This window comes from Hyperolius riggenbachi, chromosome 7 (genome assembly GCF_040937935.1).
Source record: "Hyperolius riggenbachi isolate aHypRig1 chromosome 7, aHypRig1.pri, whole genome shotgun sequence".
NCBI classification, from domain to species: domain Eukaryota; kingdom Metazoa; phylum Chordata; class Amphibia; order Anura; family Hyperoliidae; genus Hyperolius; species Hyperolius riggenbachi.
The window spans coordinates 167,003,254-167,020,659 of NC_090652.1; the positions used below are offsets into that span (position 1 = coordinate 167,003,254).

Here is a 17,406-nt window from a genome sequence, read left to right on the forward strand (position 1 = left end):
TCGCGATACCCTACAGCATTCCATGCAACATCACCAACCACCAGAACTAAAGGGGTGTCAATTTTCATACGTCAAGATATGCCGTTCACGATGGAAGAGACCCTCCAAGACACTGACGGTCGCTACTTATTTGTTAAAGGAAGAATAGCCAACCAAATGATCACCATAGCAAACATATACACGCCAAACAGGCAGCATCCTTCCTTCCTTTCGACCACACTAGCTAAATTGGCAGACTTTACCACGGGCATACTGGTTCTGGGAGGAGACCTCAATGTACCTTTGAACCCCCTCCAGGACTGTTCCAATGGAACAACTACTCTCTCATACGCGTCATTACGCCACATTAAAAACCACTTGCAGAAACTGTCCCTGGTAGATCCGTGGAGGATATCCCACCCCCAGGGAAAAGACTACACTTTCTACTCGCCACTTCACAATAAATACTCCAGAATAGACTACTTCTTTGTACCCCAGAGAGACTTACCACTAGTGTTGGGCGAACAGTGTTCGCCACTGTTCGGGTTCTGCAGAACATCACCCTGTTCGGGTGATGTTCGAGTTCGGCCGAACACCTGGTGGTGTTCGGCCAAACTGTTCGGGGTTCGCCCGAACTGTTCAATGCATGGCCGAACATGGCCGAACAGGGCCCCTGTTCGGCCGAACAGGGCCCTGTTCGGCCGAATACTGCCCCCCTATGGGGTCGCAGGCATAAGGGGGGAGCATGCCCCGGTCGCGGGGGGGGTCGGAAATTCCCCCCACCCCCTCCGCTAGCGCTCCCCCCTCTGCCCGCTTCCCCATAAAAAAAGTTATAGTACCTGGTGCCTGGTGGCTGGCAGTGGAGTGAGGAGGAGGAGGAGTCCGAGTAGCAGAGTGGCGTTGAGGCCGGGCAGCGGGCGGTTCGGGCGGTTCAGCGCTAGTACCTTGTGGTACTTCCGCCCTTTCTCTGACCTCACGTCCTCTGCGTGATGACGCATACGAGGGTACGCGTGATGCGTACCCTCGTATGCAGAGGACGTGAGGTCAGAAAAAGGGCGGAAGTACCACAAGGGTACTAGCGCTGAACCGCCCGCTGCCCGGCCTCAACGCCACTCTGCTACTCGGACTCCTCCTCCTCCTCACTCCACTGCCAGCCACCAGGCACCAGGTACTATAACTTTTTTTATGGGGAAGCGGGCAGAGGGGGGAGCGCTAGCGGAGGGGGTGGGGGGAATTTCCGACCCCCCCCGTGACCGGGGCATGCTCCCCCCTTATGCCTGCGACCCCATAGGGCCCCCATGTTCGGGGGTCCCATTGACTTCCATTGAGTTCGGCGTTCGGGCCGAACATGCCGAACATCTGGCCCATGTTCGGCCTGTTCGGCCCGAACCCGAACATCCAGGTGTTCGCCCAACACTACTTACCACTAATCGCCAACGTGGAAATAGGGACCAAAGCAATTTCAGACCACTCTCCGGTCTTCCTCACTCTCAGGACTCCTGATCCCTCCAACAAAACTTGGTCGTGGAGACTTAACCCAAACATTCTTGCAGAACAGGTTAGGAGACATAAGATACTAGAAGCCTTAGACGAATACTTCTTATTAAATAATGTCCCCGACTCTTCTAAACTAAATATCTGGGAGGCACACAAAGCAGTTATCCGGGGCCACTTTATAAGATTGGGATCCAGGCTTAAAAAAGAAAAGGAGGAAATGGTTTTGAAAGTGATGAAGGACATTAAGAGATTAGAATCAGCTCATAAGCAATCACTAGCTATAAACACCCTAGAGGAACTCGTGAAAGCCAGAAATGCCTTAGATAAACTCCTATACTCAGACGCTAGGCGGAAACTAATGTCGATCAAAAAAATTTTCTATGAGCACGGGAATAAGAGTGGTAAATATCTAGCACGTGCTCTGAGGAAAAAGACCCCTCACACCCAGATCTCAAATATAGCCACTAAAAATCAAGGTCTAGTCTTTAAACCCCAGGAAATAGCTAATGAATTCCAAAAATACTACGCCTCTTTATACAACCTAAGATTGCATGACTCATCAAATAAACCTGGGGCACCTAGGAACCAAGCAATTTCATACTTTATTACTAAACATGCATCCCGTCTAACGTTAGAACACTCGGAAAAGGAAGAGTTGGAATCCCCTCTTACAGAGGACGAATTCCTCTTAGCAGTGCAATCCTTAAAATCAGGCAAAGCACCAGGCCCAGATGGCCTGACGAGTCAATATTACAAAACCTTCTCCCGCACTCTTGCCCCATCCTTTGTAGCTGCATTTAACTCAGTGGAACCCAATACTATACCTTCATCCCAATTTCTAGAGGCTCACATAGTTGTAATCCCAAAGCCAGATAAAGACCCCCAGCACTGCCCTAACTATAGGCCCATATCCCTCCTAAATCTGGATGCTAAAATTCTGGCAAAAATTCTAGCCAACCGCCTAGCCCCATTCGTGCCCAACCATATTAATGCAGATCAAGCGGGATTTGTTCCTGGCCGTGAAGCCAAGGACAACGTAATGAGGACAATTAACATCATGTCCTACGTCAAACGTAGTGGACTAAAAGCTTTCCTACTTTCAACAGACGCGGAAAAAGCGTTTGACAGGGTCGCCTGGGACTATACCCGGGCGGTCCTGTCAAACTTGGGTGTTGGAGATCTGATGTGCAGACTCATTGGCCTCCTGTACACCAATCCATCTGCCAGGGTACGAGTAAACGGCGTGCTATCAGAATCCTTCCATATAACAAATGGGACCAGGCAAGGTTGTCCGCTTTCACCCCTAATCTATATCCTTACACTGGAGCCCTTTCTGAATGCCTTAAGAGCGGATCCAAATATCCATGGCATCCCGGTGGGACCACATAATCACATGGTAGCAGCTTTTGCAGATGATCTGCTTTTCTTTCTTCAAAACCCTGCCATAACTATTCCCAATTTAATCTCTAAATTCACAGAGTTTGGTCAAATATCAAATCTGAAAATTAATTTTCAAAAGTCCCAAGCTTTAAACATCTCTCTCGACGATGAGACTCTCAACTTTTGCAAAAATAGTCTTCCATTCCAATGGTCCTCACACCAACTCAGATATCTGGGGATTAACATTACAGCAGACCAAAATAACCTGTTTGTGGCCAACTTTGCCAAAATAGCTTTAGTACTTAAACATGATCTTCTTAGATGGGGTAAACAAACTCACCTATCATGGTTTGGGAGAATGTCATCTATTAAGATGAATCTCCTCCCGCGCATCCTATATATAAGCCAATGTATCCCAATAGCTCTTCCTCCCAGATTCCTGGGAAACTTACAAAGCGACATCAACAAATTTATATGGGGAAACAAACCTCCCCGTATTAAGAGAACAACCCTCTCTATACCCAAGGAACAAGGAGGGGTGGGCCTCCCAGACTTACAGAAATATCATACGGCATCTCAACTCTGTAGATTGGTCGAGTGGGCCTCGGGAACAGACATTAAGCCATGGGCGCGGATCGAGCAGGAAATAGCGGGTTGTCATCTTTCGGCCCTTGGGTGGGTAGATATCCCACGAAAAGTCCAAACCTCCTGGCAGAACCCCCTGATGACAGCCACGATTAACTGTCTGAGGAAACAGGCTACTTCAATGAAACTCACCAAACTCCCGGGCCCACTTACTCCCTTAACAGACAATCCTGCCTTTAAACCAGCAGCAAACATTCCCTTTCTAAATTCGTGGGATCTCAACTCCCCCCCCCCCAGGGTGAAGGATTTCTTAAATACGGGAAGGGTCAAACCTCAGAGGGAAATGTCCCTGCTAAATGCTCAGACCCCACTATCCAACTGGCAATACTTCCAGATTCGACACTTCCTACAGGCCATATTAAAAAACGGAAATGGGCCTGGACCTCTGACACTATTTGAAAACTTGATCCTAAGCCCTACTCCGCACAGACACTTAGTCTCTTCCATATACCAGATGCTGACCTCCTCCGCGATCCCCGATAAAATTGGATATCAGGAGTCCTGGGAGAGAGACCTTAAACAGGTATTTGACATGGACCAATGGCAAAAAATATTTACCTTAAACCACAAAGGCTCACTAAACGTCAATACCCAGGAACTGGGATTTAAAATTCTGTCTCGATGGTACAAAACACCACAATTACTTCATAAAATATTCCCTTCGGTACCCAACTCCTGTTGGAGATGTGGACTGGATGGGGGGGATATCCTCCACATATTCTGGTCTTGTCCTAGAATAAAACCTTTCTGGAAGGAAGCACACCACCTAATGGAAATAATCTCAGGGGACAAAATCCCTTACAACCCAGCCAATCTACTCCTACATAACACTCAGGAATCGGTCAAAAGGTATAAAAAATCAGTACTCATTCATCTTATCAATGCTGCTAGAGCAATGATTCCCCTTCACTGGAAATCTCCCACAACTCCTTCCATTAGATCCTGGATTCACAAAATCGAGGTAATTGAACAAATGGAACACTTTATTCTCTTGTCACAGGAAAGATCTGAACAATACAGCATGACCTGGACAGTGTGGAATGATTTCCAATGCTCAGACACATACAAGCAAATAATGAGAATCACTTGATTGTAGCACACTCTTTCCTATTCTTCTCTCTTTCATACTTTCTGTTCCTACTCTGGATAATGAACACATACCCACAACCTGCTCCCTTCCCATGACGAACCGAACCCGCAAAATAATCAGCTATATATCCCTTGAGAGTATTTTCTGCGATTCATACACATAGAAATGTTGTATCTGTTTTCTTAAAGTTATAACTTGTTGATACTATCGCCTATTCTCAATGGTTTTATTCCTATACAGTTTTTCAAATTATACTTGTAACACATACTCAATGTATAGGCATTCTTTTGCTGCTTCTTGCAACCATGTGTATGTTACTGACTTGTATTTCAATAAAATCCAATTGTTAAAAAAAAAAAAAGATACATACTAAGAAACCCAGAAATAGAAGGAATAAAAGTAGAGACTGAATTATTAAATATCTTTGTAAATGATAAAATAATTTCAGACATTTCAGTTAAAGATATGTCAGGACTTTATAAATATTTCAATTCCACAGTCAGTTTTCTGATGTTGAAATAAACTATAAGAAATGTGAAATCCATTCTCTAACTAATACAAACAAGATACAATTATTTGGAAGACATTTGGTTTCTGAATTTTTACACATTAAATAACCTTTCTAGGGATACAGTTTATTACATTTCCCTCTTCTCCCCTATGATTAATAAAATACACAAAAAACAAGAAAAGACATTCCCTTAGTTATGCCTAAATACATATTTATCATAACTCTTCTTTTATGCCCTATACAAACAGTCCCAATATCTCTGAAAACAATACATTAAATCAGTGGTCCTCAAACTAAGGCCCGTGGGCTGAATGCGGCCCCCTGAGGGTTTTTCACTGGCCCCTCAAATACAAAATGTATAACTTATAGATGCAGCTCACTGCACATTTAAATATTGGCGCCTCGCATATAGAATAGCAGTGCTGGCAACACCCATCCACATACTGTAGGAGCCAGTGAGTAGTCATTTGCTGGCTTCCAATCCAATTCTGCATCAGGTGACACTGCTGTCCAATTGGACGGCAGATTGTCACCTAGGTATGCTTCACTGCCTGGTGCACAAAGATGTTCTTCGGGCACCACATGACTGAATGGCTGTAGCTGGGAAGTCTCCTCTGGGCATCATTGGGGGGAATCAATACCTAGATTCAATGTAATGTTTTTCGACATCATTTTATGTATGTTCCGGCCCCCCAGCAGTCTGAAGTATGTTGACCCGGCCCTTGACCGAAAAAGTTTGGGGACCCCTGCATTAAATGATTAAAGAGACTCTGAAGCCTTAAAAATATCTATTTTTACTTACAATTCCTATAGAGTAGTATGGCGCTAGCTGAAATGCCACTATCCCGCGTCTGAATGATGCTTCTTTTCCCCCAAATTCCTGGGGCAGAAGTCCATGTCAAATTAATAAATTATATGTTTACGCAATCTCGAAATTATATAAACATTCAAAAATAAGAAAATTAATTTGACACTTAAGACATTTCAGAAAAAAATATAGTACTATCTGGCTACTAAAGATGTAATTAAAAAAAATGAAACAGAAATCTTAATTTAAGACAATGCATAGACTGTGTTGAGGCTAATTAAACCCAAACCTCAGCAAAGCAAATTCTAATAACAATCAAAGTGATAAGTAAATATAAATATTCTACAGAATCAAAATGTGCTTGCAACTGCAGTTCAATAACTTTCTCTCCCTTCTGGCTGCCATGGATGGGTGGGTCACTTACATGTTAACATGGTAAGCTCAAAGTAGGAAGGGCTATGGATGCTTGACAACATTTCTCTGAATTCTAGCATTGTAATACAATCTATATCTATACGAGACAGTCAGATTTTGTAGTTCTCAGGAAGTAAATGCAAATACCCATTTCTTCTAATAGAACATTACTGATTCTTAATGTTTTATGCTTGGAGAGCTGCCAAGCTGCAGGCATAAAGAGTTTCATGAGGGATTTTTGAATTGTAAGTTGAAATAATTCATTTTCAAAGTTATCATAATTTGCATTGTTCAATTTTTTTTTTTTTTTTTAGCTTTAACTGTTGTTCCAAATGTGGACCTCCTTCAAGATACGTGAAAAAATAACATTTGGGAGTGCCCATGTTTTAAAGATTTATTACAAATAGTGCAAGATTGTATTAAAGAAGGTTGTAACATCCAAAAATAAAAAATTGCCAGAAATAGTTAGTCTCTCAAATATATACAGTATGTAACCCCTTTTGATTCAAAGATTCTTATTTTATTTTTCAATTTATATGAAGTTTCATCCCACTTTAATAATAGAGCATGCATAGGGATACCCAAATACCCTCTAGTAATAATATGTGGACCCAACCCCCAGGCATAGCAAGTCCAAGGTATTCCAAAAGCACTATCTGATTGTATCCTTGCATGTCTTCTAATGGCAATATGGCAAGACGGTATTGTATTTTGAAAAGCTGTCTCTCAGATAAAGCTTCTTTAATTCACGAAGTGCAGCATTATCTCAAATCCTTTATGCCATTTGAATAACTAGATACAGAACATTGCAAATATATAAGTACATATTATTCAGCAGATAGAGTGTAGAAAACAGAACAGGCACAGCAATATTCTAGCAGCTGTTGGCAAGTGACAATGTTAGTAAGCAACTATGGTTGACATTCAGAGGTAACAGACAGGGTAGTTTCATGCCAGGATATGCGTGCTCAAGCCAGGAAGGTATAGAATGATCAAGCATACGGAGAAAAGAAGACAGGCTGGCACTTGCAAGGTTCCAAAGTGTAAAAGCATCTTTATTCCATCCGGCTGACAAACTTCAAATATGCATATCATGAGTTTCGTACATAAAATGTTTCCTACCCTTCTGTAGATGGCTGTGGGGCACGGTGGGGGCGGTGGGGTCGCCTAACGACTGTTTCGCTCCTTGAGCGCCTTCAGAGGCTACTGCACACGCCCGAACGCCGAACTGCGGCTACATTTAATGGGGAATTCCTCCCTATGGGCGTCTCGCGCTGGACTCCGTCGCCTGCTTCGCTTCCAGCGGATGCGACGTCACATGACGTCTGCAACCAGGAAGGGGAGCGTTCCACGCTGGTTCTAAACCTGTGCACTCCTACTAGTGATGATGCACAGGCTTCCAGCGCCACCAGATGGGGCTAAAGTACATTAAGGGTTGGTACATTACTATGCAGATCCGTCTGGCAGTATATAATGCCTTAGACGGATCTACATAGAGGGTGGCTCTATCGATAAAAGAGACATTTGATTTTCTGTTAAAATAAGCAGATACACCTCTGCTAATCTAAATGTATAAAAGCATATTAGGCATTCCAGGTGTAAACAGCATTAGAGAAATAATCCTATTTTCTTTCCTCATGTCCTTCAAAATTTGATGTATAAGGCTATATTATACTAGGGTCTTATTGTTAATAGAGAATAGCCATACCAGTACTATGAAGGGGCAAGGTAAACAACATTTATATCATACTTATTGTAAATACATGTGGGTACGGTTCATTGTTGACCCCAAATTCCATAGACTGGGTGGTTTATCTCTATAACAAAGAGGGAAATTCATCATTTAAAAACAATTGGTCTTTAAGGGTTTTGTGGATACAACATCATTCTTGAGGTCATAGAGTAGGGGAAGGGGGATCAAGCATCTAGAAAGCAAGCCATATCTATATAATCATTCAGCCCTAGGGCTCCCATTGTGTCTGTTTCGATTATCCAGTGGGACTCTCTCCTCAGGAGTAGCCGTTCTCTGTTTCCCCCCCTCAGTGGGGTATTCACTTGTTCCAGACCCGCAAATCTGAGGACATCGGGGGTTGCCATGATGTTCTGAATTGACATGTTCAATCAGTCTTGAGCACCCTACCCCTGATGCTATCGATCTAATGTGGCCCTGGATCCTTTCCTTAAGTTTTCTGGTTGTCATCCCTATATAGAACCGGAGGCATGGACACCAGATGATGTACACTACGTATCTAGTTGTGCATGTTATCATAGTTTTAAGTTTATTCTCTACAGGGCCCACTTTCAAGTATTTTCCTTGTTCCATCAAGGGACATACTGAACACCGGCCACATCTGTAATTCCCCTGCATTCGGTATGAATCCAACCAGTTCCCTTTCTTTGGGGATCTGAACTCACTCTTTGTAATTCTATCTCCTATTGTGCATGCTCTTTTAAATGTGATTAATGGAGGAGTTCTGTATAGTTCCCCCAAGACTTGGTCTCTCTTGATTATTTTCCAATTTTTCAGGATTGTTTTTCTAATTTCCTTGTGCATGGGGGTGTAGTCAAAGGAGAAGGACGATCTTTTGGTTGTCCTCTCCTCAGATAATGTTTTCTTTTCTCTTTTCTGTATTAATGTTTTCCTATTCGCTTGACTGGCTAGAGCTACCACCCGGAACACACCTTCAGATCAATACCTTATAGCCAATTCCTGAGACTCAAACGAAATAATACAAAACAGGAAGACTTTTTACAACAAGCCCAGGATTTAAAAAATAATCTGCTAAAGAGAGGCTACAAAGAAAAGGAACTAATGGATGCTTTTGAGAAAGCCAGTCAAGCGAATAGGAAAACATTAATACAGAAAAGAGAAAAGAAAACATTATCTGAGGAGAGGACAACCGAAAGATTGATCTTCTCCTTTGACTACACCCCCATGCACAAGGAAATTAGAAAAACAATCCTGAAAAATTGGAAAATAATCAAGAGAGACTCAGTCTTGGGGGAACTATACAGAACTCATCCATTAATCACATTTAAAAGAGCATGCACAATAGGAGATAGAATTACAAAGACTGAGTTCAGATCCCCAAAGAAAGGGAACTGGTTGGATTCATACCGAATGCAGGGGAATTACAGATGTGGCCGGTGTTCAGTATGTCCCTTGATGGAACAAGGAAAATACTTAAAAGTGGGCCCTGTGGAGAATAAACTCAAAACTATGATAATAAGCACAACTAGATACGTAGTGTACATCATCTGGTGTCCATGCCTCCGGTTCTATATAGGGATGACAACCAGAAAACTTAAGGAAAGGATCCAGGGCCACATTAGATCGATAGCATCAGGGGTAGGGTGCCCAAGACTGATTGAACATGTCAATTCAGAACATCATTCCCGAGAGTCCCGCTGGATAATCGAAACAGACGCAATGGGAGCCCTAGGGCTGAATGATTATATAGATATGGCTTGCTTTCTAGATCCTTGATCCCCCCTCCCCTACTCTATGACCTCAAGAATGATGTTGTATCCACAAAACCCTTAAAGACCAATTGTTTTTAAATGATGAATTTCCCTCTTTGTTATAGAGATAAACCACCCAGTCTATGGAATTTGGGGTCAACAATGAACCGTACCCACATGTATTTACAATAAGTATGATATAAATGTTGTTTACCTTGCCCCTTCATAGTACTGGTATGGCTATTCTCTATTAACAATAAGACCCTAGTATAATATAGCCTTATACATCAAATTTTGAAGGACATGAGGAAAGAAAATAGGATTATTTCTCTAATGCTGTTTACACCAGGAATGCCTAATATGCTTTTATACATTTAGATTAGCAGAGGTGTATCTGCTTATTTTAACAGAAAATCAAATGTCTCTTTTATCGTTAGAGCCACCCTCTATGTAGATCCGTCTAAGGCATTATATACTGCCAGACGGATCTGCATAGTAATGTACCAACCCTTAATGTACTTTAGCCCCATCTGGTGGCGCTGGAAGCCTGTGCATCATCACTAGTAGGCGTGCACAGGTTTAGAACCAGCGTGGAACACTCCCCTTCCTGGTTGCAGACGTCATGTGACGTCGCATCTGCCGGAAGCGAAGCAGGCGACGGAGTCCAGCGCGAGACGCCCATAGGGAGGAATTCCCCATTAAATGTAGCCGCAGTTCGGCGTTCGGGCGTGCGCAGCAGCCTCTGAAGACGCTCAAGGAGCGAAACGGTTGTTAGGCGACCCCACCGCCCCCACCGTGCCCCACAGCCATCTACAGAAGGGTAGGAAACGTTTTATGTACGAAACTCATGATATGCATATTTGAAGTTTGTCAGCCGGATGGAATAAAGCTGCTTTTATGCTTTGGAACCTTGCAAGTGCCAGCCTGTCTTCTTTTCTCCGTATGTAAGTACATATTTTACAGACACCAGGCAGAGCAAGTCAAATGACATCTCCGCTGAAATCCCTGGCAGCGTTAAATACTATTCCCTCTCCGAGTTGTAGCAACTCGGAGGGAGATGTTATTTGGGTTCTGGCGATCTCCGCATCCCTGAATTACTCTTACATGTTACTATGGCTGCGCCCATCTTCGGCGCTCGGCGCTTCATATATTCTTTATACAATAATTACATTTAAAATCTGTATTGTAATTTAATAATCAATAAGTTGTGGATAAATGAAACGTAAAAGTACAAAACCTTCATGTATGGAAAGAAGCTGGTTACTTTTTTTAATTTACTTTTTACAGTTTATAAATTGTCTAATTGGCAAGATGCAGCAAAGGAAAGGATGATGTAAAGGACATAATAAATGTAATATGTTGGAATTTAGTGTTCCATGTGTGCATGGGATCGGCACTAATACCTTTTTACAGGGACCCACATCCCTTGCAGTTTGTAGTGGATAATTGACTGTGCCGGCTTTGAAACTGCCAAACACATTATTATACTTTTTGAAGAGAATTAAAAATAAAGTGTAAAATAAAGCATTACAGTAGGGTCCAAGCCAGACCTCCCCATAAGCCCAAGCTAATAGTGATCCCCTTTTCCCCTTCAAAGGAATAGCAGGGGGGGAGGGAGCGCACTCACCTATTTGGCTGGAGTTCTCTTTTCTGTCTGTATCCTCCTGATTTCATATTTGCTGGTGTCCATTCTCTGTAACCCAGCAGTAAAAGACGGCCCCAAATCACTACAAAAACAGCATAATTCGGACGGCCAAATTACGTTTTTCCCTCTGGGTCCATGGTGGCCTGGAGGGGGAATAGTATGTAACGTCGCCGGGACTTTTGCAGGAGCAGGGTGTGACTTTTTTAGCTTCACCCTGTGCCCAAATTTCCTTGTGGTTTAATTATAGGTACGCTGATTAGGAACTTTTTATATCGTTTTAAAGGACAAGAGCAAAATATAAAGGCCTCTGGAAGTTTAAGGATAAACTCTATTTCTTGCTCCAGAAGATGCCCCCCTCCTGGTGAAGAGAACACTTCTGTGCAAAATAAAGCATTACAGTAGGGCCATGTCAGACCTCCCCATAAACTGCCCCACCCTCAAGCTTATTGTTATCCCCTTTGCCCCTGCAAAGTAATAGCAGGAGGGGACCACACTCACCTTTTTGGCTGGAGTATATTTATCCTTCTGTTTTTCCTCTTCTAAACCCAGGTACATCTTATGGAGTGAAAAGGTACCCATAATTTTATGACCAAACCTCTGGACCTGTCTCCAGAAATCTGTGATTCCAGGACATGTCCACCAGATATACAAGTGGTCCCCTTTATCTGATAAATACCTCCAGCATCCTCCTGAATTTGCTTCTGATACTTTGTGCATTAATACTAGGGTTCTGTACCATCATGAAAGGAGTTTGAAAATGTGTTAATGCTTAGCCACATCAAGCGACAGAGACCCTGTTTGGCTGGATGGACTTAAATACATTAAGTGAAGTCGTTTATTTATTTGTTTGCAGCATATTGCAAATGAAGTAAAATATTGCCAACACAAAGTAATGAGGTTAATAATAATGATAATGAGCATTAAAATGTAGTTAAGTACTATACTATGGAGATAAGTTTAATACTTGGTGACCTATATACTACAATGAATCTAATAAAATAGAACCCACAGACAGCACAAACATAAGGATGATGATGATGATGAACAGTTAAAACAGTTAGGGCCTATTTCCACTACATGCAGATTGGATGCAGAATGGATGCAGAAAAACTGACTCCAATGAATGCCCATGGGCCTGTTTCCACTAAACGCAATTTTTCTGGTGCAGATTTTCCCATAGGCATTCATTGGAGTTAGTTTTTCTGCATCCATTCTGCATCAATTCTGCATCCAATCTGCGTGTAGTGGAAATAGGCCCTTAGGGTAACAATGTGCTGATAACCATGAGTGCCATTCAGTGCCTATTATAGTTTAAGTTTCAAATCTAATAAAATAAGCTCAAAAGACATTACAAAATGATGAATGTATTACATCACAGATGTAGTCTATGTGGCCACTGTAGTCCCTGACAGTGTTTAGTTCTATTACCCTGCAACCTTCCTACTGTAGAAGGCCATCATAGCTGCAGTTATTTGCTGCTCCAATTATCCAAGCTATCTCTGGCTCACTATCTCCTTAAGAGAAATGATCTGACTAGCTAGAACAAAATAATATTTTTTTTGCTGGAGCTAAGATATCTGCTCCATGTACCAGGCAATAAAGACATCCAGTAAGATGCCTACTATTACAGTTTCTAAAGGCCCTTGCTTATCCTCAACAACTAATCAAGTGCTGCTATGCCCAAGGCATTTTTTTTTTCATGAACATTGCTTATTTGGTTCTTATCAATCAAACAGTATTACTTTTATTTGGACAACTTGAAAAGAGGTGGGCCGGCACTCAGAATGAACCGTGATGACAGTATGATCAGCTGTATAGATGGGCAAACTTCAGCAAAAACTGCGTGCTCAAGACAGTGTTGGAAACATGGCATCAAACGTAGAAAAGAAAGAGGAAATGATGTCTGGCACTGTAGTTTAATTTTCAGCAGCAAGTGTACAGCAGTAGTATACAAACGTCCACTGCCCACACACCCATTCCCCCACTTTCATCACTCACCTTTTTTTTTTCCCCCACTGTCTTACTATCCCTCCCAATTTTATTCCCTAAGAATGTTGGGACCACTTTGTAGATGCTTTGTTTAGCTCCTATTTGAGCAGTGATGCTGCCAGCTAATTCAGCTGTTGTTGGGGAAATGGACCCCACCTCCGGCATCTTTGAGTGCACACTGTGTTGCCGGTTTCCAGTCTCCCGGGTGCGACCTGGACTGCGGGGCGATTCCGCCCTGCAGCCTTGGATGCTGCACCGGGAGACGGATTCCGTCTATGCGTGTAGCTATGCTTGCGGGGAATCCATGGCAACTAGGACGCCTCCGCTTGCACTCGCCCCCTGGCCCCGGATTGGCTGCTGTTGTTAGCTTTGCCTCTCGCGGGACTTGGGAGCGGTGCACGTTGCCATGGCAACCTTTCCCCGTGCCGGCATTTGTGCGCATCCACACAGCGCAGTTCTGTGTGCAGCACCGTCATCTTCATGCGCAGCCTGCTCCAACCAATAATGCGGCCCCACATCATAGGGTGTCTGGGCGGGACCTTAACACGGTAGTTGGCTATTTTAATAGCCTCCTCACTCCAGTTTGTGTGCACGTCAGGCCTCAGAGGAAGAAAGGCTCACCCCAAGCGAAACGGTCATAAGGCCGTGCACCCACTGGCGCCCACAGTGCCTCCCACCTCCAGCAACCAGCACGATAAGTACCACATCTTGTGTCACATACCCTGTATGGATGTTTGTATACTACTGCTGTACACTTGCTGCTGAAAATTAAACTACAGTGCCAGACATCATTTCCTCTTTCTTTTCTACGTTTGATGCCATGTTTCCAACACTGTCTTGAGCACGCAGTTTTTGCTGAAGTTTGCCCATCTATACAGCTGATCATACTGTCATCACGGTTCATTCTGAGTGCCGGCCCACCTCTTTTCAAGTTGTCCTATTGAATTGTTTTGCTTTCAGGCCTTGAGCACCAGATATGTCTAATATAGACGACGATCTTTCTCCAGAGGAGCTAGAATCCGTAGATGAAGCTGAAAGGGCGCAGGGCGATCACGTCACTGCAGGGAGGCTGGACCTGACGGGCTTTTTTGCCCATACAAGTGGTCCCAACAGTTCCAACTCCACTGTGGGCGCCAAGGTGCTGGAGCAGAACCTAGAGAGACTCTGCGAGCGAGAGGTGGGAGTCTTCTGGACAGTCACTACCCTTGAGAAGTATAGGGGTGAAGATTTGGTGGCGAGAGGCTTCAGAAGGTATCAAGAGCCCTCCGAATATAGACAAGATCCTAAATTCTTGGACACCTGGAGACAAGAGTTTTTAGAACATTCAGCACGATTACAGAATATAGTACTGGATAGAAGTAAAGTTGAGTTGAATCTAATTACATCCGCAATCTCTGAAAGTAAGATAGAATATAAGAAATTGGTATCCGAGAATTCATATAAGGCTACATTGGACAAGATCGACAAGAAATTAGTGCCTCTGCAAGATAGTATCAAAGCTCGTAAACTGAAAAAGTACTTACGTGACCGAGAAGATTACAAATTTGGTAGAATTTTTTCTTGGGGGATTCCCTCTTACCAGAGACCCAGAGGTAGACCCCATTCCCCAGGGAGACCCAAAGGATATTAGACAACCGAATCAGAGTCCAGTGGGGAAGATTCATCTAATAAAACGCCCAAACAGAAACCACGTAAACCTCAGAAGCAGTCCAAACCACAGAAACCAAGAAAACCCCCGACCGAAGTTCAACAGGCCCCTTTGGGAAACGAATCCGGCGAGGAAGAGGAAGCAAAAATAGGAGAAAAACAAGTGTCTTGGGAGGACAAAAAGAGAGGGAGCAAAAAGAGGAAGACCAGACAGTAATTATGCCTTCAAACAACAAAACCAATTTGGTCAACCTGACCTCCGAGATTCTACCAGAAGGAGTCAGTAGTTTGCTAGATAAAGGCTTGAACTTTTCTTTGTCCACACAGTTTGATTACCCGAGCTTCAAAGTGGACTTATATAAGGGTGTTAGAAAATTGAACATAAAGTACCATTTTGAAAAGCAGAGATCAGAGGATATAGGAAATAATGGCCAACCGGCAGGAAAACCTTCAATAGGAACTCTTGGCTTCAGCGCTACAAAAAGCTGGAATGACAAAGATCTTGAAATTATCTCAGCTCTGAACGAACTATTAATTGGGTCAGTTCCGACTGATGTGTCGCTACATGACCACAAGAGGTTTCAACCTTGTAAATCTACAATGCCTTTCCCTACTCCGGCTGGGTCTGCCATTGACATTTTTGAACAACAGGTCGACAGAGAAATGAAAGCCTTAAAATACCCCCAGTCACAATCCAACCTTACCCCTGCCGAATTAAAAGCTTTAAAATGGCTGAAAAATCGCCCAGATCTCACTATTAGAAAGGCAGACAAAGGAGGCTCTGTAGTCATATTACCAACTGTGGACTATAAAAAAGAGGCATTACGTCAACTCACAGATTCCTCTACATATAAAACACTTAAAGGAGACCCTACAGTAGGATACCAGTCTGCCTTGAGATCACTTCTAAGACAGGGAGTTGAACTAGGCTTCCTTACTCCCAGATTAGCGAGAGATCTTTTACCGGAATTTCCTATCAAGCCGGTCTGGTATTGCCTTCCAAAAATCCACAAGTCCTTGACCGATCCCCCGGGCCGGCCCATTGTGTCGGGCGTGGGATCGGTCACGGAAAGACTCTCTAGGTATCTGGACCACATCCTCAGACCTCTCTTGTCCCTTATTCCATCCCATCTTAGCGACACCCTCGATGTTTTGGAGGGTCTGGAGTCCACGTCGTGGTGTGAAGGAGACCTGTTGGTTACCATTGATGTCACCAGCCTTTATAGCAGAATACCACACGTAGAGGGTCTTAAAGCCGTCAGGATGTATCTTGACAGGGGTGAGAAAGACCCCCTCTTTAATGAATATCTGTGTGACTGCTTGGCCTTTATTCTAACCCATAATGCATTTTTGTTTGGTGACACCTGGTACCAGCAGGTCTCCGGGACCGCAATGGGGACTCCAGTCGCTTGTACATATGCAAATTTATTCCTGGGGGCCTGGGAAGAGACTTTCATTCACGCGATCGACAACCCATTCAGGTCTTACCTGAGGATGTGGTCTAGATACGTGGATGATGTCTTGGCCTTCTGGTCGGGAGATGTTGAATCATTATCTAGATTTCTGGTTTTTCTTAACACTAATAATGTTAATATGTTGTTTACCATGGAACATTCTGCGGTGAGCATACACTTTCTCGACCTTGAATTAATTATTCAGGAAGGTGTTGTACGAACGAAGGGCTTTCGTAAACCGACAGCCTCCAACACAATTCTACATTCAGATAGTTACCATCCTAAGCACATTATGAGGTCCCTCCCTTATGGCCAATTCCTGCGGTTACGCAGGAATAATGCCAGCTTGGAGGACTTCACCACACAGGCCCTGGAGTTAAAATCTCGTTTAATCATGAGGGGCTACGATGCTAAAGAGCTTGAAATCACCATGAATGAGGCTTTAAGAAAGGAGAGATCTGAGTTAATTACAAGGAAACATAATCTTAGGCGATCGAATAATACCTCGGGGGTATTCACCTTTGGTTTCTCACCAATGGAGAGGGAAATCAAAAAGGTGATAACCAAAAACTGGCCCATCTTACTCCAAGATCCAATTCTCAAAGAATGTCTACCATCTAAACCCTTAGTCACTTTCAAAAGAGCACCCACTATTGGCGATCTTCTTGTCCATAGCGACTTTCGCGAAAATCCACGCCGCACCTGGCTGGACGATATGGCTATCACAGGTAACCATCGATGTGGGGCATGCAAAGCATGCTCACACATGAGAACCGGGAAATTTTACCAATTAGGTTCCATACAATTTAAAGTTCCCTTTTTTGCAACTTGCAGAACCAGCTATGTCGTCTATGCCCTTTGGTGTCCATGCCAGCGGTTTTACAT

General features: G+C 43.4%; 1 protein-coding gene across 4 annotated transcripts in view; it reads left to right on the top strand.

The window, feature by feature from the left end:
* TMEFF2 (transmembrane protein with EGF like and two follistatin like domains 2) overlaps window positions 1-17,406 on the top strand; it is a 1,019,708-nt gene that overhangs the window by 154,882 nt on the left and 847,420 nt on the right. The gene's annotated exons all lie outside the window — the stretch shown is intronic.